Below are 23,543 nucleotides of genomic sequence, written 5' to 3' on the forward strand. Positions count from 1 at the left end.
CTCAGTGTGTCTATGAGATTGATGAGGAGGAATGTTTGAGTTTCAGAAATGAACGGCTATCTTTTACGAGGTTACTGATGCTATCTGCTTATACTGGCAGGTACAAATGGAAGAAGGAAGCTTGCTGTATTTTGAATATTGTCGGCCTCATTATTTTTCTTTTAAGCTCCTGACACTTTTCTACAGAACTGCCCACCCCAGTATGTGGTCCAAAGATGCCCCACATTCAATAAAGAACTTCATTGTAGGTGGAAAAATTGATGGTTGCTGTTCATTTACTGATTAGCTTTTGGTGTAGATGTTGTAGATGTTTGTAATGGAAAAAAACTGAAAGTGAATGCACCCAAAATATTTCTAACACCACACGAGAAAGCCACATGAGCCTAAATACGGCAGGTGCGGTAGGTCAGAGTTAAACAAGGACATTGGTCTGCAAAGTATGATTGTGCAGGCACTCTATTGTTTGTTTATAATAGTGTTAAAGGATTAAATACCAGTGACATAAATGCCTGTGGCTTCCTCCTCTTTAACAAATGATGTAATGCCACCATTTAGTCTTAAAAGGTTTTACATGTGTTGCTTCTTCCAGGAGTCTACAGATTGTCAGGAAGTTTGTGGTTTTCCAGCAACAACAGTATAGCTTGTTTGCTATAAACACAAGATCTCAATAGATAACATTGAGATGACACAGCATAAAAAGCAATCCCATGAAACATAATCAAAGGCAAAGCAAATGTTACTCAAAACTGGTTAAACTCAGACATTTGTAATTGGGATGTGGAGTCTGGGATACATCATATACTGTATGCTGCATTACCTCCAAAACACACTATCAGTAGGCTCTTTAGAAACTGTACAGATATTTCAGCATTAAATACTTTGTTCGCCAGTTCTACTGCACCTCAATGGCAATACGCCAAATCCGTTCAACAATGTGATTGCTTTTTCAGCACTTCTTTAGTCTTTCATGTCTGCAAATAGTTCAAAAAATGATTAACATAGTTGAATAAGTCTTCAATTATTACTGAAGAGCAATTACAATTCAGCCTTTCAAATCTGTTTATCTAAATGAGGTCACTTTGTCATTGGAAAGGGATCGTGCAGTGTAGGGGAGGGAGACATGACAGAACATGTCTGGATCGGCTTAGTCACATGAATCTGTTTCTGTTACAGACCGATGGCAATAGAAACATGACTTTAATGCTGATCGTAAATATTGTAAGAAGATAAGAAATGTTGTTTGGATTTCCTTAGTTAATAAACGATACAGGCATCATTAAAAAGAGATATAAAGTTGAAATACAGGCTGATAGATTTGTGTAATAAAAGTTCCCAGAAATGCAAAACTTCTCTTACTTTCTTACTGTAAGTGATGAAATAGCAAGTCCGTAAGCAGATGTTACAAGGAGTCCTTGTTAAACTTGGCAAGTGTGTGTGTGTGTGTGTGTGTGTGTGTGTGTGTGTGTGTGTGTGTGTGTGTGTGTGTGTGTGTGTGTGTGTGTGTGTGTGTGTGTGTGTGTGTGTGTGTTTGTGTGTGTGTATGAGAGAGAATATAAGAGGGAGAGAGAGAGAAGTATTCAAAAACGAATCTCACATTAACCTTAAGTGTAATATATTTAGAAGTGTCTTGTTGTCATACTTCTCACACATTTACCAGATGATCATTTCCCCTAGTGTGACATGACATCATGTTTATATGTTGAGGTCACACGCTCACTCCTATGTCTGAAATGATTTCCTGTGGAAGGATACACTTGAAACAACAATAGGCCAGCAGAAGGCCTACCGTATATTAAAAACACTTACAATAATATATCACTCTCATGGCCTGTACAAAGCAAATGGGATTATGGGAATGAGGGGAATAGTTGCCTAATCAGTTTTTATAAAACCATGATACTGATCACACACCCTCTCCTCGGTCTGCCTGTCTCGAGTGGTGGCTGACATCAGCAGCAGCCAATCAGCATAAAGATCTGGCCTGTGTAAAGAACGGATATTTCTTCATATTTTACTTTAGCTTGCGCCTCGGTGTTTCGGATTTATCAGCATTCAATGTTTGTTTAGTCACCCAGTATGTGGGCATGCTTATTCAGAGAATCCCATCTATTTAAATGCTGTTAACACCAGACAGACCCAATGATGCCTTTTGTTGAATGTTATTTTAAATCTCTTTAAATCACAAAAAAATCCTTCAAATCTTCATCCATCATAAGTTACATGTGTTTAGTTGCTTGTTTTCGACACAGATTTTATTTCTCTCTTTGTATCCTTAAAATGAAACTTTAAACTGATAATGTTCCCTGTGAGGATTGCTTTCTGTGGAAATCACAGAGAAACACAATCAATACTGCTGTGATCTGTAAAATCCTCAAAGAAGGGAAGGGCAAAGCCAAGTGGGTAGCATGGAAAAGGAGGCAAAGGACGGGACATCCTCCCTTTCCTCTGTGACCCTTGGCCACATCTTTTTCTGGCTGCGGTGTGTGTTTATGTTGGCTGCGGTACATCCTTTATGCGGGATCCTTCTGCTGATGTCACATTCCTGCCTGTTAAGACATCACACACACTTATGTACGTCACACACCCGTCCTACAGGAAATGTGTGTTTCCTTTTTACGATTCTCCCTCTGCTTCCCATTAAGAGAACAGAGGAGAATGTTACCAGCCGGCCGCCAGACTCAACCTTTCTCTCCACGTTGAATCAGTGAGAACCACAGTGACTCAGAAAAGAAAGAGAGTTTATTCTAGCATTTTAAATATAATACTGGGCCTTAGCAAATTTAGGCGACATTTTATCAGCTGCAGTTAGCTAGCATAAACTCAAATCCACAACTTGGCGGACAACACTGTGGCCTAATTCCAATCCAGCCCCTAAAGCATATCCTTTCCCACTTCCAGTCCGCCATATTAAGTGTCATTCCAAACCAATTAGTGGTGAGTTAAGGGGGTTAAACCCTCCAGCAGCAGGTCTACATCAACGCTGACTTCTGCCCTCAATGACCGCTAGCCACGGCCTTTTGTGTCTGTCATGGACCACGCTGCGCAATTCCTTGAGACTAGTCTTACAAACATTCACTCATGAACTGCTTAAACTAAGATAGACAACGGTTGAATGTTGTCATACAGACGTTGAAACCTGAAGATTAAATTCTATTTAGGATCAAATATATCTTTGCGAGAGTAGAAAAATGTTACATGTGAGAGTTAAAAACGAGAAATGCCACCAAAGAAGCTTCGGAGTTTTCTTTCTTTCTTAGGAAAATGTTCTGAATAATGCTGATATGAAACAACGGTTATGAAAAGTCACGACAGTTCCTATTTCTGCTGTAGAGAGAAGTCCATCCTGAAATTGCCACTATATTACAGAAATACCTTACAACTTAAAGAAAGCTGCTTCATTCAGCTGTGAGTGTGACTACAACAGAGTTCACTCAGAGAGTGGGAGGGTGAAGGGATCGCGCAGGAATTGGGTCTTTCCCAGGATCACTTTCTGATTTCCTGTTTCCTGATTTAGTTCCTGCTCATTTGTAGAAAAATAACCTTTAAATATCTTAAATAATAGACTTTACGGCTTCTGAAAAGACATGTATAGAAATGAAAAATCCATGTCATGTTTTTTGTCTCTTACAGGCTTCCTAGTCGTATTCCAAGATATATTTTGCAGATGGAGGCCTTGAAATTTATTAAAACCCATATTATGTATCTCAAGTCCCCTGTTTAACATATTGTTTTATTGCAGCTTCGTTCTCCGTTCTTTGGTGTTTCAGCTGGGCTCATTATTCATCCTCGCTAATGATCAGCCGCAATATATCCTGCTGTGATAGAACATGAAACAGCACTAAAACCGTAGTCTCTGCATCCGGAAGTCAAACATCTGGAGGGAGACAGATGAGGGGGGAAGAAAGAGAGAGAGAATTCAGCCAGACATCAAACTGCTGAGGGACAATTTTACCTAATTAGTAACTTCTGTTTTCTCAAGAGCTTTCTCTCTACCCTGCCCCAGTGTGTGTGTGTGTGTGTGTGTGTGTGTGTGTGTGTGTGTGTGTGTGTGTGTGTGTGTGTGTGTGTGTGGCCATTGTAATGCTCTTTCCTCATATGAATTCCAGCCAAGGCCACAAGCCAAGGCCTGTATGACTGTGGGTGGGTTTTTGCTTTTGAAGGGTTAACACTCATTTCCACTCAGGAACAAGCCTTTCTGAACCATTTGGACTAGTTTTTTCAAACGTTTTCCCTTCCCACGAGTCTACGTTTAGAGCTGGCACATCCTAATGTATTGTTCAGATCTGCACATTCATTTCCCAGGTACATTTATTATGTTTATGGCTTTTCAATTCCACATCCTTAACTTACTATGTTTCCCTCGGGAGGAATCATCTGTTCACGCAAACATTTCTCAGATATTTCACAGAATCTCAGGTGTCATCAACACACTGTTTCCTGTTTTTTTTCTGCTTTCCCCATTTTACATCTAATTTTAATTCTTCTCCTCTTAAGTTGGAATTCTGTCGAGTATTCTTTATGATTTATGAAAAAAGTGCTTCAAGGATTCACACAATGTGTTTTTTACATGAAAGTTTTCATCATAATAAAAGTGTTTCTTTTAAAAATGTGTTGCAGGTTATATCCCTAGTTTCGTGCCGGCTTGATGTGGCTGTTACCTCCATCTGCCGACAACATATATATCAGTCATTCATAACTCATACTGTAGATCTTTAAAGAAAACTGTAGTGACCAAACTGATCTTCTGCTTTTTTCCCAGATTTTATATTGCGGGTAAATTATGTTGAACACATTTGTAGTCAATTCAAATAAATACAATTATAGCCAATATTTTACAGTTATTTGGATAAAACGTAGTTTCTCTATACGAAATTCAGAGCATTGAGACAGCTAGAAGCTAAAGATGCTATACAGTGTGGCGGCCATCAGCTAGCCAGAGGGGGAAACAAACATGGACTCTATGTAAACATATCACAAACAAACTTAGATTACAACACACACAGAGTAGCATTACACCAATATCTTTACATATCACAAATTGTGGGCTGCTATACCAATGGTCTGGACATTGTATTGATAACCTTTAACTTATCAAGTCTAAATAAGTATCCGAAACCCTCAGATTTGCTATAGGGATGCTATTTACTTTTTAGTGCACTTATAAACTCACAGTAACACCAGAACATGGCATGACACTGTTTAGTGGGACCAGATTACAAGTAAGCCTACATCAGTGCAGCTCTTCACTTCTTTGATATCTGATACAAGTGTGCTGTTAATGACAACATTACTGTCCAGATGGCTTCCAGCCCTTTGAGCACAGAGCCAGAACTGTGACTGTCCTTCACATGTGTGTGTGTGTGTGTGTGTGTGTGTGTGTGTGTGTGTGTGTGTGTGTGTGTGTGTGTGTGTTAGTGTGTGTGCTTGTTAGTGTGCGTGGGTATGCTATCACACATAGTCGTGTGAACACATGGAAACAGATAGAAAACTATTCTTAGAGTTGAAAAGTCATGGGGGGCTACGGTGGGTGTGTTGTACTTTGTGGAAAGATCAACTATGATTATCGTACATCCTGTGGTAATCACACACACACACACACACACACACACACACACACACACACACACACACACACACACACACACACACACACACTGAAATACGAACACACATAACACTTTCCTGTTTGTCAGGTGCAGAGGAAGCAAAGACAGTGCCCACGCAACAACAAAATTGTAAGCTAAATTAAAAAAAACTTGTTTTCTTTCCACCAGTTGTGAATATAAAAGATAACATCTGTTGCAGTTTGAGGATTTCAGTTTACATCTGTTGTCACAACACAGGTGTTTATAACACTATTTAAACCTCTGATACTCTAAGTCAGGGGTGTCAAACTCAAATACACAGTGGGCCAAAATAAAAAAATCGGTGCTCGTCGAGGGCCGGACTGGTTTAATGTTTATTGCAAAACTTATTGAAATGAACTTATGGCGCATTCACACTACAGCGCGGAGCTCGCTTTAAGCGTGCCGAGCCGTGCGTGGCCTGTTTTTGGATGCGCTTACACTTGGCCTAGTCCGGCCCGGGGCTACTTTTTCACCTTTTTTCTGGCCCGACTAAATCGTGGTTCTATCGAGGCCAACAAACAGGGCTGAGTCGGGCTGAGTTTGCTAAACTAGAGAGAGAATCGCTGTCAAGGGGGCTACAACTACAACAAGATGAACATATTTTACCGTGATTTAATTGTAATACACGTTTCAAAATGATGCCGAAGAAACAACATACTGATACCGGTTAGTAAAAACCATGAATTAATGCTTTGACAAGTCTGCAGACAGACGGCAGGCGAAAAATCTTTTAAAATGCGTGTTTTCTAAATGGAGCTTGGCTAAGCTAACGTTATATATGCTCCGACCGTCCACACTCACAACAACGGCCTATACATACATAAATAAACCAGCGACTGTATTCGCCATGACACAGGCAGTCTGTGGTTTGTACTTGTTTAACTTTTGTCTAGTTTCTGAACAGATATGAAGAGCTGTGAGCTCTGTATGCTAAGAGCTAACGGCTGTGTTGTTTTTCTGGGGCGCTCATTGAAGATGACGTCACGGCTCCGCCTACACTGCGTTACTATAGATACTACCACAGTTCCTAAACTGTAATGTGAGCGCAGCATTAAAGTGAGCCGGGCCTAATAAGGCCTAACCAAACCGAGCGAGGCCGAGCGAGGCCCGCAGTGTAAATGCGCCATTATTGGGACCAACAAAGCTTAAATTATTGCCTATAAAAACAATAATCACATTAAATAATCAGTTGCATTCATTTCTTATGATTACATTTTTCCACAGGCCAACAACAGCTTCAAATAAACAATTTCCCTCAAAGAGAAAACCAAACATGCCCTGTCANGATCTGCAGGGCTTGCGTCGGACGTTGACCGGAGGAAAGCTGCCGCTTCCTCCTCACCAAGTTGAGGCTCAGGGAGGGCCTACTGGCTTGAAGAGTGGAATAGGATTTCCCTCTGTGGTAGGGTGGGACGCCTCTTTTGGGTAGACGCCGGGCCGGAACATGCGGCGAAATGGCGTGGCAACACTGCTTTTCGCTCGGACTTCCGTCTTCGGAGACAGATGGCGCGCGGTAAAAGCAACGGATGTGGAGGTGCCGAACCAGTACTTCCTACTCCAGTTACTGGCTGTTCTTGCTCTAGCCGCCCCATTGTTTCGCCGGCTCGGATAAGGGTATGGAAGACTATATGTTAGACAAGCGTTTTAGCTTTTTAGCCGCACATTGCGAATTCTTACAGGGTTGGGGCGCTTCTGTATAATAGAAGTTAATTCATTTGGAAAAGTCCCAAAATACATTTCATAGATCCAAAAATACACACATTTTGGAGAAGTTTCTGCAAATACGGGAGTGCGGTACACGAACATCCGTAAGAAATCAATACGAGTTTAAAATCGATTTTAGGTACGTGATGGCTGGTTGTATGTCAGTACCAATGGCAAAGCCATTAAGCAGTACTAGCAAACGCCACACTGTTTTACCTTACCATTCCCGTCCATGTATAGGGTACCCAAAACTTATTTACACAAAAATTTCAGACTTTTAGTCACAACAATGAAATTTCCATAGAATAATATTCGATAACAATGGCCGTATATAATAATCCAGAGCTATATACTTTTGTACGATACTCACAAAAACGAGGTTTTTATGGTTTGTCTAGTGGGTAAGTCGGAGTAGGGGGAGATAAAGTCCGATTTCACGACTAAGACCCAGTCATCGCGAATTTGTAAGTCGTGAAGTTGTATTCCGACAATCTCAATGTCTAATTTCCGTTATTCCAGACTCCCTATTGACTATCGTGCGAACTCTTGTTTTTATCGACACCAGTGATGCTGTGCGTCCGACTACAAAACATTTTTAATGTCATATAAACTCAATAGTAATTTATATACTATACTACCAACCAAATGACATACAAGTTAATGTTGTTAGGTAGTTCGAAACTCAGTTATACTAGTCATAACTATGCGTACTAAAATCGTTTTCTTCTCAAAACGTAATACTAAAATACTTAACATACATTAACTTGAAACTTTAAACAATTTTTACATTACATGATAAATTGAAATTAACAACTTTTGGGAGTTCTTTATAAACAATTTTATGATAAATCTCTTCCCTTCCATTTTATAGGCGTTGTCCTACGGTATATTATGACAAAATGACCGTCACATTACATCGATACAAACGCCATCACTGGTAAAACCTGACCAAGCGTCTCTCCTGGACGTTTGGGGAGTGAGAGTGTGTTGTCCAGGCACGTCCAGCTGGGAAGAGACCAAGGGGTAGACCTAGGACCAGGTGGAGGGATTATATCTCTTCGCTGGCCTGGGAGCGCCTTGGGATCCCCCACTCAGAGCTGGTTGATGAGGCCAGGGAAAAGAAAGTTTGGGGCTCTCTGCTGGAACTGCTACCTCCGCGACCCGACCACGGATAAGCGGGAGAAGATGGATGGATGGATGGGATATAGCTACTTGCCATTCAGCCATGAGGGACAGGGATGCAGTGTCACTGCCTTGTAAAAAATGCAGGGATGTTGCTAAAAACCAGGCTCAGCCATTGGACTAAAACCCCTTGTGTTTCGGTAGTGACATGAAAACTGGGGACATGATTTTTTGAGTATAGTTTTTTTATTAAAAAATTATACCCACAATAAATCTAAATATTCCAACTTCTGTTTGAATGTAATCATAAATATCTTCTAAATACACTATTGAACAAAATAAAATAAAATGTTTTAAGTGTTATTTACAGAATTAGAAATTTAGATGTCAGGGTTGGGGACAGCTACTTCCCAATAGAAAGCACCCTATAAATGATGTTTTTGTATATATTAAGCTTATCACTATATCATTTAATGCCAAACATAAACATATTCTTAGTAAATATCTATGTCTGAATACTTAATTGTTTTGTTAAATAGTTTTTCTTGTTGTGGGACTAATTCGGTAGAATGCCCCAGATATGTGATTCATCCCAGTAACAACTGCTTTATTGTTCTCAGTATATTTGCTTGGTCACCAATCGCCACACCACCATTACCACTAAATGAATGTACTGAAAGTGAAGTACAAGCAAGTGTCCAGAGCACATGTGGTCAACAACACTCATGTGATAGCTCATCCCCCGGCTGAATGAGATCATTGACAATGGACAGATCAGCAGCTCCTTTACTCATATGACAGCTGATCAAGGTGATTCAGCAGACAGGTCATCCCCTCACATGGCTGCGGTACAGAAAAATAAATAAATTAGCATAGTCATCAAAGGGACAAGCGAGGCAGCAATTTTGTCTGCATTGACCTGATTTCCTACAGACATAATCATCTTCATAATCCTCATGTCTGACAATAGAAACAGTCAGGTCACCCAGACGCCATGATCATGAGTGTTTCGTCCAAGATGAACATTTTATGATTACCTTTGTCTCAAATTTGACCTCAGAAAAGGAGCTTTCAGGATAAAATTAAAGCAGTTTTCTTTGTGAGACTTACTCTAAGACTAAAGGCCAAAGTGGCAAAAATCTGCTTTTTTTCCGCGTGACTGAGATCAACTTATGAATAAATACAAAAATACAGCATGCTGCATGTGACATCTTTGTTCAAGTTCACGTGCCCATGTTGCCAGTTTCAAGACTGTTACCAGTTCCTACTAGAAACTAATATTGGTGACATTTGAAGTGTGAACATAGCCTTAGACTTTAATTAGTTTGGCTTTTGTGAGTTTATTTAAAATAAGTTATCAGCTGATTTACTTTCATCACTTGTCATAAAGAGGAAGGATACATTAGAGCTTTTCAGATGTATTGTCTCTGCTGATTTATAAACAGTTTTCCTGATTTTGGAAATAGTCGTTTAACAAACTTCTCCCAACACTGGGTCCAATGATACTGTTTCAATGAAGTGAAACCACTCTCCTGAGATGGCATTGTTATGTCACTGTTTCCAAGGCAAAAAAATCTAAAAAATTTTGAGCTTATTTTTAGCTCAGCTCAGTGTGGAAATCGCCATGTAATTCCTGTGAAAAACATGTGATGATCATGTGGTACAATCACGCTAAATATATAAGACTGAACAATGTGGTTTTGGCACATTTTCATCACATGGGCATTTTGTTAGATTACCTACAAAAAAATCTCCATTTTAATCTTTGTATGGGTGTAATTACTTCTTTGATCTGCAGCGCTCAAAATCACAAAGTCAGATTTATAGACCGAGGCTCTTTCAACTAAATGTTTCTCTTTTTCACTGAGAAGTGTTTTTGTGGGCCTCAAGACAAGCCTTTTTTTCTTTTCACCATCCAAAGTCCGAAGGCTACTTTCTCTGTTTGACAATCAAGACACTGAAAGCCTCCTACTACAAGTATGCTTGAGTTGCAACTCGGTCTGTTGTAGAATAAGAGCTTGTTGTAGGACAGGGCACCCTGGGCCCTCTCACATCTCAATGGGACACTTTGTGTTGTGTCCATGTCTATGTGGGGGTTGTCTGAACACACACCCAGGAGGCTTTATTAGCTCATAATACAAAGTCCAGACTTAGTAGAAAAAAATAATACTGCTACTTGAAATGATGTGGAAGAAGCATTTAAGAGAAAAAGGTCCAGATAAGATGTAAAGATTTACAGAGTCACTAACATGATATTTCTATTTGACTTTCTTTGTCTCTCAGACTGTTTCTCTTCCTCTCTTCTCTTTCACCGCTTCTCTTTCGGCTCCCCACAAACCCAAACAAACATTAGCTCTGAGGAGAGATTCCAGACCAGACTGATAAGAGGGGAATTCCCACACTGTGGATTATTTGACACACATATTTTCACACAGAGCAACAGGAAAGAGGCAAGTTCAACCATGACACAAAGTTCAGAAGAAAAGCGCATGTTGAGACTTTAGGTTCAGCAAAGATTTATTTCTGCTTTAGCTTTAATTTTGGGAAACATGAGGGGAATTTTTCTTTGATTTACAACATGGGAAGTACCTGCAATGTGATTCCCCTACATATCTAGATAGTAAGAGTAAACATAGAAGACTTGTTTATAAGACAGAACTCTTTAAAGCCTATCAGGGTTTTCTTCTCTGTCTACAAATAAATTGTAAAGCGACCTGACTACAATACAAATAAAGAAATACAACACATTCAATCTAATGTGTTGTATTGCGTTGAGACCAAAGGGAAAATCCACAATATGACTGACTGTTTGGAAGCAGACCCAGCGAGCAGTGATAATGGGATTATTGTGCTATATTTCAAGCTGTCCTGTGCCGACAGCTTGGGGAGTTGTATGATTTTTTGTTACTACAAGAGAGGTCTTGGACCCCGTGAGCCCCTAGAGCTGAAATCACGATGAATGATCTTTCTGTCCCCCCGCCCATTTTGGATCTGGAGTTTCTATGAGAACAAGGATGCTGTAGCAGCTAACCACATGGAACCATATGTTATACAAGATCATTCGGGAATTTTATAAACAGGAAGCATTTTATATATAATTGCAGGGGGGAAATGAATATAACATTGATACACTTAAATTGTTAGGTATTGAATTGTCTCTTGGGTTATCTTAATTGCCACTTATCATAAGGATATTACTGATGGAAATTCTTTTTCAATGAGTAATTGGTGGGTCATTAGTCATTGTAAGCTCTCGTTAAAACCAGGCCAAGTTGGATTTTATCATCTCACCTTAGAGCAGGAATTTTACTATTATTAATTATAGTACCACTGACTCACCGTGTGGGTGTTGTTTGGTTTTTAAAACTAGAAGAGGAGGGTTGAAGTAAGACCAAAATGAGAAGACAACTCAGAATGCTCCTCTTTACAAGGATTACTATATGACCATCCCATGAGCAATGCGCATGGTTGCAGCAAGGGGCTGGTTCACAAAACAAAGATCTTAGTATTTTTTGTTCCTAAATCCTTTAAAATGTGATATGTCAAACAGCTCCAGGCATTTTCACTTATGCGCTTAGTTTCTGTAACTTATTTTAATTAATTTCTGCCAGCACCCGCGCTATCGAAACCAGGACATTTTGTAAAGAGGAACTAAAAGATACGTCACTGTCATTTAATAATATGGTAAACAGCTGCCAAATAAAAAAGTGAGTGTGGAGGAGGGACAACAATGTTTCTTTTACTCAGAAATGCACCCAGCTACCCGGGCAGATCTCCCCACCGCAGCCTCCTCTGGTTTTTATAACTGCCTTTGATGTATTTGAAAAAACAAGGGGCTGTCCCACGGGTACCACCTTCATCAGAACGACAAACTGTGTGTATTCATAATCAATTTTTCAATAAGGGGATCCTAGAAACCATGCACATCTAAGCTGTGTGTATGTGCTTGTGGAGGCGTGTGTGTTGGTGTGTGGGTGAAACCAAAGACAGAAGTTTAGTATTATTATATCATGAAAGACTTTAAGATTTCCCTGCTTGACTTTTCCAGTAATCTTTTCAGGGTTTACCAGCATGCATTTCCCTGTTTAAACATATCAGTGGGCCTGAAGGATAGATACTGCAAGATCATGGCTATAAAACTTTAAAGACAATTAGCACCGCCAGGAGAGAAGCATATTCAAAGTCAATCGAAACCGCTCAACACATGATCCTCATTATTATCAGGATGTTGGTTTGAAATACAGCTGATTGTAAATAGCTGCAATAGTTGGCAGGAGTGTATTTTAGAGAGATAAGCCTTGTATTTTAATCTATAAATATCTGCTGATGTTGTTTGCTCATGAAACTCTATGGTCTGTTTTCATCAACATATTCTCACATGGGTTCATATGTGACTTATCCCGTCCAATTTTGGTCAAACCTTTTTCCATTTCTGATTAAGTTTTACATTTGTGTTTCTTGGAGTTTTAGCTCATGTGCCATACATCCCACTCTGAACTTCATAAAGAAACATTTTTTGAGAATACAGAGATGGAGAAGTGAGAAGTGAAAGGACGGTGGGTGTGAAAAGACCAAGCTGGTCATGCTGTAAAACTATGAAAACTTTAAGGGAACTCTGAATGTCACCAGATCGAAATTAGCCCCTAAGCCAGAAATCTGCAGTATCATAATATCCCCCCCGAATGTCTTTTTTTTTTTTAATGCCACACAATAGTTTTATCAAACTGACTCTGACAATAGTACATTGTATATAAGCTTTATATACTTAGAAAAAGTTGAGTTTTCACCAGTTGTGCTGGTATGCTAAAGAATAACAAGTTTGTATGAACTGCAGAGAAAACGGTTTCTGGTTGTTCTGAATGGCCAAAGATCAACATGTTGTGGATCTGCACTACTGCCTGTTCACATTCAACATTACACACACACACACACACACACACACACACACACACACACACACACACACAAACACACACACACACATACCATGTTTACATCACTTCAGGGGACATTACATTGATACATGCATTTCCTGGAGACTTATCCTAACCCACACACGCACGCAAGCACACACCCACACACACAAAGGTTTACATAATTATTGTCATCGTTGTCGGCACAACTCTCAAAGAGACTGTCATGGTAACTGTCTTTATGAACTGAAATGATACTGATATAAACATTCTTTATGGTTGGTGTAAAAAGATTGGTATTTACGAGCACAAAGATAATTTACCTCTCTATAAAAGTGTTATAAATGAACCCTGAGTGTGAAAGTAGGTTGGGATGGAGCTCAGGTCAGGGAGTCTGTATCAGGCTGTGTCAAGCTGTAAAATGTTCTCCTGCACATTTCCTGTATGCAGTCAGCACTCCCACTCTGAGATGCTGCACACATTGCAAGCCAAACTTTGCTCAGTACTGCATGAGAGGAGTTATTCTGAGCTGTTGTGAACATCTTGTTTTGTTGTAACAGCCGTATATCAATATTCAACACAAATAAGAATATTCATATAAGGCTGTTATATGTTCCTGCATAATTGCATGTATGTGTTTGTGAGTGTGTGCTCTCAGTTTGTCATTAGTATTCTGTTCTCAGCCGCTTGTGGAACATATAGCTCCATATTGTGTCAGCACAGCCTGTCTTAATCACATCTGACACATGTATAAATCACACATTTTACTGGTACTGTATGACCACACACACACACACACCTGCATATAAAGGCTGTCTGCATTTGCAACAGTTGAGCCTGAGAATGATACACACATATGATCATATCACAAACTGTGCATACAAACACTCATACATGCAAACACTGAATGAGCTTTTGTATACAGTTGATCACATTTACATTATAACTGACATAACTGTCAAGCATGACATTAATATTCAAGCCTTATTTCATGTGGCAGGGCCGTATCTTGCAACAGTCTTTCATTTCCTGAGGCTTAAGTTGAACAAACGATGATAACAAACAAGTGGTGTTGGAATATAAATTAATCTTTCAATAGAAAAAAGGATTAGGGAATACTAATAAGGCCCCTGAATGAGAGTAAAGTAACTAAAGGTTATTTCTGGTTTCAAACATCAGAATCATTGCCTAAATCAGTTAGTACTACTGACGGCTGATAAAGAAACAACTGACCAAATAGAGCTTAGTAGGCTGGTTTCAGAATAAGGCATCATCTTTATATACAGTATAGCTGGCTAGCATCCTGGCTACATTAATGAAATCAGAAGCTCCAAGACATAATGGTGTATTTTTTGGTCGCCTACAACCTTCCAACAAGTTTATAGAAAATTGGGACATTACGTTTTCAGTAATCTTGCTGACAATCAAATGGACCAAACTATTAACCTCCTTGGTAGAGGTAACACAGCAACAGAAGAAGGTGTAAAGCAAGGACTAGATCAACCAAGCCATGTATTTTGTCGGATAACAACTCTGCAGCTGTAAGTTTGCATATCTGCATATTAAAGCCCATATTAAAATATGATAACATGTGTTTGTCTGAAATCCTTGACAGCAACACACTGTACATTTCCCAAATGTCATTTTATTGCAGCTATTCCTCCCCAATGAACCTCACACAATCCAGCCCCGTGTCACATTGAAAATGTCTGTGCTGTTTGACTGTGTGCAATTAAGGGCAAGTGTGGCATTACTGTCACCTTCCACCCACTAACACACAAACAGACTCACACACACAGAAATGAGGCATTAGCACTTTACAGGATGTGTTGCCATGGTAATGCAACAACCCATAATCACACTTTGAGTGTGTCTTGGTGAGTCACCCAGTGTTAATCCATATTCATGTCCTCTGAGTGCTAATTTCTCTTACACTTGCCCTTATTTGGGCAGTTCTGGTGATTTGGGTGTGTTTACATGTATTGTCAATATTCAATGTACTTATTTAATCTAATCACTAAATTTTATTAGTCAGTATTTGGACACCAGATGCCTGTTTCTTCCATTCAGCTCATGGATTGTTGTGTTTGTCAGTGATGTGAGGGAGAATATAGGATATTTACTTTGCTGAGAAGAGTCCCTAATGCTTTCTCCAGTGACCACCTGCTCCTCTCCCCCTCTCTCTTTGTTTCTCTTTCTCTGATGTGTTTTCCAGAAACTAGGTCCCCACTATTTCATCCTGAGGATCCTCCCCCTTGCTGAGTCTTGTAAAGTCCCAGATGCAAAGCTAAAATGAGTAGTTTGGAAGATCCTACTCCACAATGTAATAATAAAAAAACCTTCTTACAGTAGATGCTCCCTTCTGACTTATAGACATATAACTATAACATCAAGTATTTGCCATCCAACGCCATCAGTTTCCAATGTTATCAGCTGTCCCCGAGCCCCAGACTGAAACTCTAAGTCTGTGTAAAACTGATCTCTAAAGCATTGAACACAATACCTGGCAAATATTTGCACAATTCCTTAAACAGCCATACAAACACAAAAACAGTATCAGCTGTATTACCTTAAAACAAGTGCTTTTCCCCACCAGGTTCTGTGCAAAACATATTTAAGTATTGTACCATATGCAATTCAGGGCCCTGAACAGCTGCAGTTTAAGGCACCAAAACAACTATTTATATCGTCTGGTAATCCATGCACTTGTCATTCACTGACTTTTTCATGTATAATGGTTATGAGTTTTTATACAGTTGTTCCCTGTATAGTGAAGGGCTTCTGCTCCCCTAACAGAGGGATTGCAGCTATATCCTGTTGTGTTGGAATAAAGCCATTAATGTATGTTTGAATACCTGAATAAAAGAAGCCAGCAATGTTATAGTTTTGCATGAAATTCCATAGCTTTCTGTCTTGTTTATTCCTGGGATTCTAATTTGACCAATGTCAATGTTACAATATAACTATTCAGAACATTTAGTTATGTAAAATAATAATATGTGTAAGATTTAAAGTTGATTTCTCCCTATCTGCTTTAATATTGAAGAAGGCGAGTATATAGGTGTTGCTGTGGTTTGTTTTATCTGTGTTTGTGTTTAACACTTCCTGGGTGAATCATGGGCCTCATGCCGGGCTGCTGATCTACGGCAGGCTGGTGTGAACACTTCACAGAGACTCTCTCAGGCCACTAATCTACTTTGTAATGCTGGGGGTTTGAGCTGGGAACTACATAGTTATGTCTATACATGGCATTTCTTGCCCAGCTCCATGCACTTTTCAGATACAGTAAAAGGTGAAGCAGCACATTGGGGATCACAGTCTGTTAACACTTACATGGAATTCCTGAGCCAGGTTTGGGATTTTACACTCCAGCTGTTACAGCTGCTGTCGCTATCTTGTGAATAAAGGGCTCTGTATTGTGTCTTGTGTTTGAGTTTCTGTGTGATGAATGTATGCTTTTGGAACAAAGTGGAGGACTCTGAAAACACAATTTAACTCAATTGTTAAGACCACATCGTTGTACGTTAGAAAGTAAAAAGGAACAAAAATGAAAGGTTTTGCAAAGATATGTCACAGTGTTCCAGTTGACGTAGAATTGATGCACATAATGCAGTGCCTTTGTTCGCTCAATATCCTGGTTCTGGGTAGCAGAGAAGGTTATTCATTCCCAAGGACTGTATGAGCTTTTAAAACCATAAATATATAAATACCTTGAGTGGAGATACTGCATTTATGAAATGTCTTTGACAAATACAATCATCATGGCCGCAGAACAGAACTGACGGAATCGGGTCATTTAAAAAAGACCTATACCCTTGAATGACAATAGGATAGAGAAAACTATTGAATGTACTTCAAATGCGAAAGTTAGAGAAAATTATTCTGAACATACGTTGCTTTATTTCTCCATGCCCACAGCTCATTCATAGAAAAAGACAAAAGGAAAAGGGGGATTATGATCCAGTTGCCATAGCAGCTGTAACTTGGTCAGTAGGATGCGAGTGTGTGTGCAGCATGACTCTACATAATGCAACGCAAGTGACGTTGGCATTGTACGTAGACGTTGCCATGCACTGATGGTTAACCATCACAAATATAGCTTAAGCATCAATGTAGGGACATTTACTTTGTTCTTTGTAGATGGAACATGAATACTGATCCTTTTGTTAGGAAAGGTACACGTAGTACTAAGTATTAAACATGTTCTACACCTGAAATATGGCATGTGTCAAAGCATTTATTAACATACTGGTTGAAACATTTTCATTCATCTTTGCATGTTCATCCAGAGCACACAGTGACTTATTATGAGTTGTGGTTGTTAACTGTCCACATACAAAAAATACTAGAAACAAAGCACATATCTTTAAAAAGTCAGTTGCACGTGCTTTAGATTTAGAGAACAAAAGGGTAGCCACGATACAATGAAGTTCAGCTCATGTAATTGCATATGAGGAATGTCTAATTAATCTCAAACCTGGCGTGCCATTAAGGTTAATTCGTTATGAAATACTAATTGTTTTATATTCTATGACTTTGTTAGCTGTGCTTGAATGATCAAACCTTTCCTCACATTATGGCCCCAATGAAGCACGGAGCTAAACTTGTAATCCTTAATCTTTACACATTGTGACTGTATTAAGAAATGTGGTGCAAGATATTACTATTAGAAAGCACAGATGAATTCCTGACGTTCTACTTGGTGTCCTACATTTGATGAGTCTTGTAGTTTTTCATTTACTATTTCTGCAACAATCTGCTCATTGCCAATAACCTATTTGTTGCTGTTTTAAACCTGTTATAGTAGTAACAAAATAATGTGCTGAAAATAAGGTAAAAGCTTCGTACAGTCTGACGATAATTCTCTGTTGGCTGCTTAAAATAAGGATTTGATCCATTATTATTGTATGCATATTGCCATTATAGCAACTTTAAGTACTAAAGTATGACAATATTTAAAATATTTGGCGTAACCAAAAGACTAATTTAGCGAAGCTATGAGGTTCCCACCCTGATCAATAGTCAGGGAGAGTAACAGACATGTGATCAATACCAGCTCCAGAAGGATATATCATGCATCTGTTATCAGAGTGAACCCAAGCCTGATGAAAATCAGGTTGGAATGAGTCATGGCCAATACGCACACTTTCACAGGAGCTAGCACAGCACTGTTTTTCTACATATCAAAAATGAATAGGTAATAGTGTCCTTGCATTTCTGAATGAGCAGATATTGCCATATAACATTGTTGCATTTGTAAATGTGTGCATATTTTCTAGGGGCCGAATGAAAGAAAAATGCATGTATGCATGTATGCCATTTTTCCCCCCAAGGTCAATTAAATCTTATTGGATACTAGTGGAGGTCCTTTTGTGAGTCTGTATTCGGTCTACTGTGCTCAGAAAGGTTAGTATTGTAAAAGCAGACCGTAGACTTAGAAGGGGAGACAGCAAGAAGGAGTGCATAAATGATGGAGTAGGACAGTATGACAGTGTGCATCATGCCTCTCTCAACACAGAGGGTCTGCTTTGCCAAAGAGTGAAAGCAAGACAGACACAGAACAATAGCTTCCTTTACACTCAGCCGACCATCCATGCATTCAGACACAGGCAGGTTAGTTCCCAGAGGTTCTCCTTTGGTGAATAGAAATTAGAGGGGTGCACCATTTTGGCTCTGTCTCTTATCATCAGTCCTCCCTTTTGTCTTGCTCTGCATCTCATACTCCCTCTCTGTTCCTTGTGCTCCCCTCTCTGCCCGTCTCCTTCCGTCATCTTCATCATTTATATACCTCAATTTTTCCCTCTTTCCTTTCTTGCTTTGACTTTTATTCCACCCCCAAAATTTACTTTTTTATTCATGCACTTCCTCTCTCCCTCGCTTTCTTTATCCCCTCCCTTACTGAAACCAGGCTGGGAATAGAGTGTTTTCTTTTGGAGTAGAGGCTGCTGCAGAATACAAAATAGAGGGTGAGACATGGAGACAGGAAAAGTGAGAAAGAGAGAGAGAGAGAGAGAGAGAGAGAGGGAGGGAGAGAGAGAGAGAGAGAGAGAGAGAGAGAGGCGCAATGATGTCACGTCTCGGACGTGATCTGCCTACATAACGGGGTTACCGCCACACCTGTCATCCTCACTATCATCATCCTCCAATAATGGATCACTGCATATTGTATGCGTTTGATTCATTCATGCTTCAGACACAATACCTTGCAGGAAATAAACATGAATGGAAACATGATTATTATGATAGCTTTCTGCCTAAATGTGTGCATACTTTTGCGTATATACTGAGTAGGATGATATTAATATTTTATGTTCCCAAATGTAACCAGAATGCATCATCTTTATCTTAGTCTTCATCTTGAACCTTTCTGAGTAAGCTAAGCTCTGACAGAATCACACTTACAGGGAGTCTAAATATTTCATATCTTTAATAAAACAAGCCCTGCTACGTGAGACCTTTGCAGCTGCCGGTTTCATTGCTTTTAGTCACTCCTTGCAAGAACAATGAGTCATCAAAGTCTGTGCGAGATTCTGCACATATTTGTCCTCGAATGATGTTTCAAAATGTGGTTTAGCGAGTTGGCCTAGAGCAGAAACTGTGATTAGATGGCCTTACTGTATGTCTGTATGAATATGTTGGTGTAATACATCAAACATTTTAGCTATAGGCCTAAGCTAACAATCTAACAAGTCATGAATTCAGATAAGGCTTTTTTCAATAATATCTCTATGGTAGGCCTATAGCAATTGGATTATATATTACATAACCAAATGCATGGGACATTTTGAGATGAAAAACTGCTCAATACCCCAAAAAGAGGCAAGTTAGAAAAATCTGTTTTATTTATGTATCCTAGAGTCTGATATTGCAAATGTTCCACAGGGCTTTGGCAGAGCATACCTGTATGACACCATCGATGCTAGACCCAGTCAGTTTAAGTAAAGAAAAACTACAATGTCCACAGAGTAAATGGAGACTGAAAGTGTTTTCTAGTCAGGAGGGATGACTGCAGTACAGGCTCAACTCAACTCGTTTTTTCTCAAGGAAGCCATGTGTGTGCTGCCGCTAACAAACCCTATTATTTAGCATGGGTTTAAGCTACATTGAGTGCTAGGCAGTAGTTGTGTTGGATACAAAATAACCTATTCCCTATTACAGACATGTGTCCTAGAGGAGAAAAACCATAAATAAGTCGGAGAGGTTAACTGTGGATGACTACAGGCTAAGCATGTTAGCTATGCTAAACTAGAAGTTAACCTAACAGGAACAACAGCCAGGCCTGTATAGCCTACAATGTGGCAAACTTAGCTAATTTAACATACTGTCAGAAAGCACTGGCGACTAGAGCTACTAAAGCTGTAGGGATTTCAATGGTATAAGATACCTTTTAACTAGATAGATGACTGTGCTTCAAGCTGTAAAGGATTTGGGAAACCAGCTTTGTAAAGGGGGATGCATTGGAGCAGCAGCAGTCTGCGTGTGCTATGCATTCATATTGATACGACCCCTGGCAGACTGGATGTACAGATCCTTTTGGGGAAGTGTTTATTATGGTCCCAGCACATAGGCTGAGAGAAGAAAAGACCCTTGAAGAGCAGACTGCGAGGCAGCAGCAGGAGCAACAGCTTTGGGGCATTGTGGCAAGTCGACACTGCAAAGCTTTTCATGGACCTCAGCAGGTGGGATCAACCAGACCCACCACACACACCCCCACTCTGCCCTGCACACACACAGACACTGGTACACACATACATGTACAGTAATATATGTGCCTGCATGAAAGAAAACAATCTAACATAAAACATGCTCACACTGCTGTACATGGGAACAGTAAAGTAAAAAGTTACAAACAGCAAAGTCGATGCACAGCAGAAAGAAACAATAGGCAGAATAAACTAAGGCACACAAAAACCCCATCTGCTATGACGAAAGAAGCGAGCGCTGACTTGACACATGACCTTAAGCCTTGACTGCTGCCACTATTTCAGCCCTTCAAAACCGTAACCTCGACTGCTCTTCCTCTCTTCACTAAGTGACTACAGAGTCCAATGATTGCCAATGCTAAAACCCCATAAACCCGCCAACCGTCTCCACCTCCTCCTTTCTGCCGAGTGATCCGGGGCCCCTCGGCTCAACACAAAGACACGGCTGCTCGTCTGTCAACCAGAGGCGCAGGACAGAGCGGGGCCCCTACTGACTTCTATTCAGCCCCAGTGAATGACATTATTGAAATCCCAATCCCGGCTGTGTGCATGTGTGCAGGCAATAGGCTCACACCTGTCCTCTTAGCATGCCTGCCCGAGAAGACAAGATAGGAAAGGGGGTCCGTGGGCAGAGGAATGTGTGGATGCACTACCAAACCAGCTGTTTTCCCTAAGCAGTTTCCAAATTACATCTTATGGCTTCTGTGCCAAGTGCAGAGCTTTTGCTTCCATTGCAATGATATTTTTAATATTCAGATTATAAAACACACAGACACTTAAATGTTGTTCTAAAATAGTTGCAGTACAATTTAATGTTACCCCAAATTTGATCCATAGGTAGCCTACAGCCCATTTAATTATTCTTGCTCTTAACATCAACAGCTTGGCAGACTTAAAGAAATATGTGGCAATGGAGTTAAAAGGGGGCCAATAGAACTATATAGGCCAGACCAGGAAATTGGCAATATACAAGCTATGTCTTTATTCTACCTTTTACGGTTTGGGGGCAGAGATGGGTCGATGTTTTAACTGCAAGCCGGGTAAAAAGCCACCTGTTCCTGGAATGCTGCGTTTAAGTAGAGGGAGAATTTGACAAACTGTATCGTCCTATTGGTCTACAAGCATCTGTGTACGTGATACGAAAATGTCTGTATTTCTATAAATGCACATGTGAAAATAAATGGACTGTTCTGCACGATTCCCAAAAATACTTAACTATTGCCTTTGCAGACTAAAGCAGTGTTTAATGTGTGTGTTTGCATGTGTGTGTCTAGGATGAATCAATTGTCACTTTCATCTATGCCTTTAAAGAGAAGTCTGTAGTTTCCCATCTGTTGCCCTGCACTTCCAGGCTCAGAGATTTATGTGTGATTATTGTCTCTCTACTTTCTGTGCTTATGTGAATCCCCGTCCAACCTACCAGACTTAAAAGAGAACGTTTGCTCAACACAGTGGATAAGAGACCACCTGTTTAAATAAAAAGGCATCCCCAAGGGAAACTTTTTCTGCTGTTCTCAATATTAACAGATTCTTCAAAGGGCCTACTAATCATGATACACATCCCATTTATCTCTGCGTGTGTTGGTACACACGGAGACTGATATTGATTTTCCGGTTGGGACAAGCCTCAAGGGGTTCACACAGGATCAAGGCCAATCGATACATAGTGCTTGTCTGATAGACATCGGTAAAACACATCTGACAAAGGATTGACAAAAACAAGTCGGCTTCCCACACTCATGTGAAGTGATAGTGACAAGTTATCTTCACAAAGTAAACACCACTGGATGTATATGTACAGTCTATCTAGTAAGGGAGCTGCGTAGGGTGTTTTCTGGTCATCATACAATTCATAAACCTGAATTGTGACAGACAACAAAGATGAAATAGCATACCTCGCAACAGTTTATCATCAGAGTCACACTTTTCATTCTGCTTCACCAAATTGCATATTATTTGTGTTATTTTACTTACCTTTAAAAAGTTTCCCGTGTTTATTATTTATTTATGTTTGCATGCAGGGTTTTTGCTGCACTTGAAGGGTTGTGAGGGGTATGGTTGTCGTCAGCTCTCCACTGCTATATGTCGGTGCTGTTACACACCATGCTTAGATGACATGAGAAGACTCTTAAAGCTGAAATGGAACAACATAAAAGAGAAGATTAGATTGGGCTTAATATAGTCAATTAGTTAGATCAGATAGGGACACCCCTACTAGTGTGTCAGTAAAAGGTGTAAACAAATATCTCAATCATTGAGCAGAAACATATATTTTGTTCTATGTTACTGATACTTTGAATTGTTAAAAGTTGTTTTTTAAAACTTTAAACGGAAGTTATGTGTGGAAGCTGCAGCTTTTCATAGTAGAAATGTTGGTGCATTGTAGAAGTTATTGTTTCCCTTCTTCTCTCAGAGGTTTATCAGTTACACCTTTGTCATTGTTCAGTATCAACCTTGTGCTGAAAGAATTTCAC

This window comes from Notothenia coriiceps, unplaced genomic scaffold (genome assembly GCF_000735185.1).
Source record: "Notothenia coriiceps isolate Sejong01 unplaced genomic scaffold, NC01 NC01_scaffold00000463, whole genome shotgun sequence".
In the NCBI taxonomy this organism is placed as follows: domain Eukaryota; kingdom Metazoa; phylum Chordata; class Actinopteri; order Perciformes; family Nototheniidae; genus Notothenia; species Notothenia coriiceps.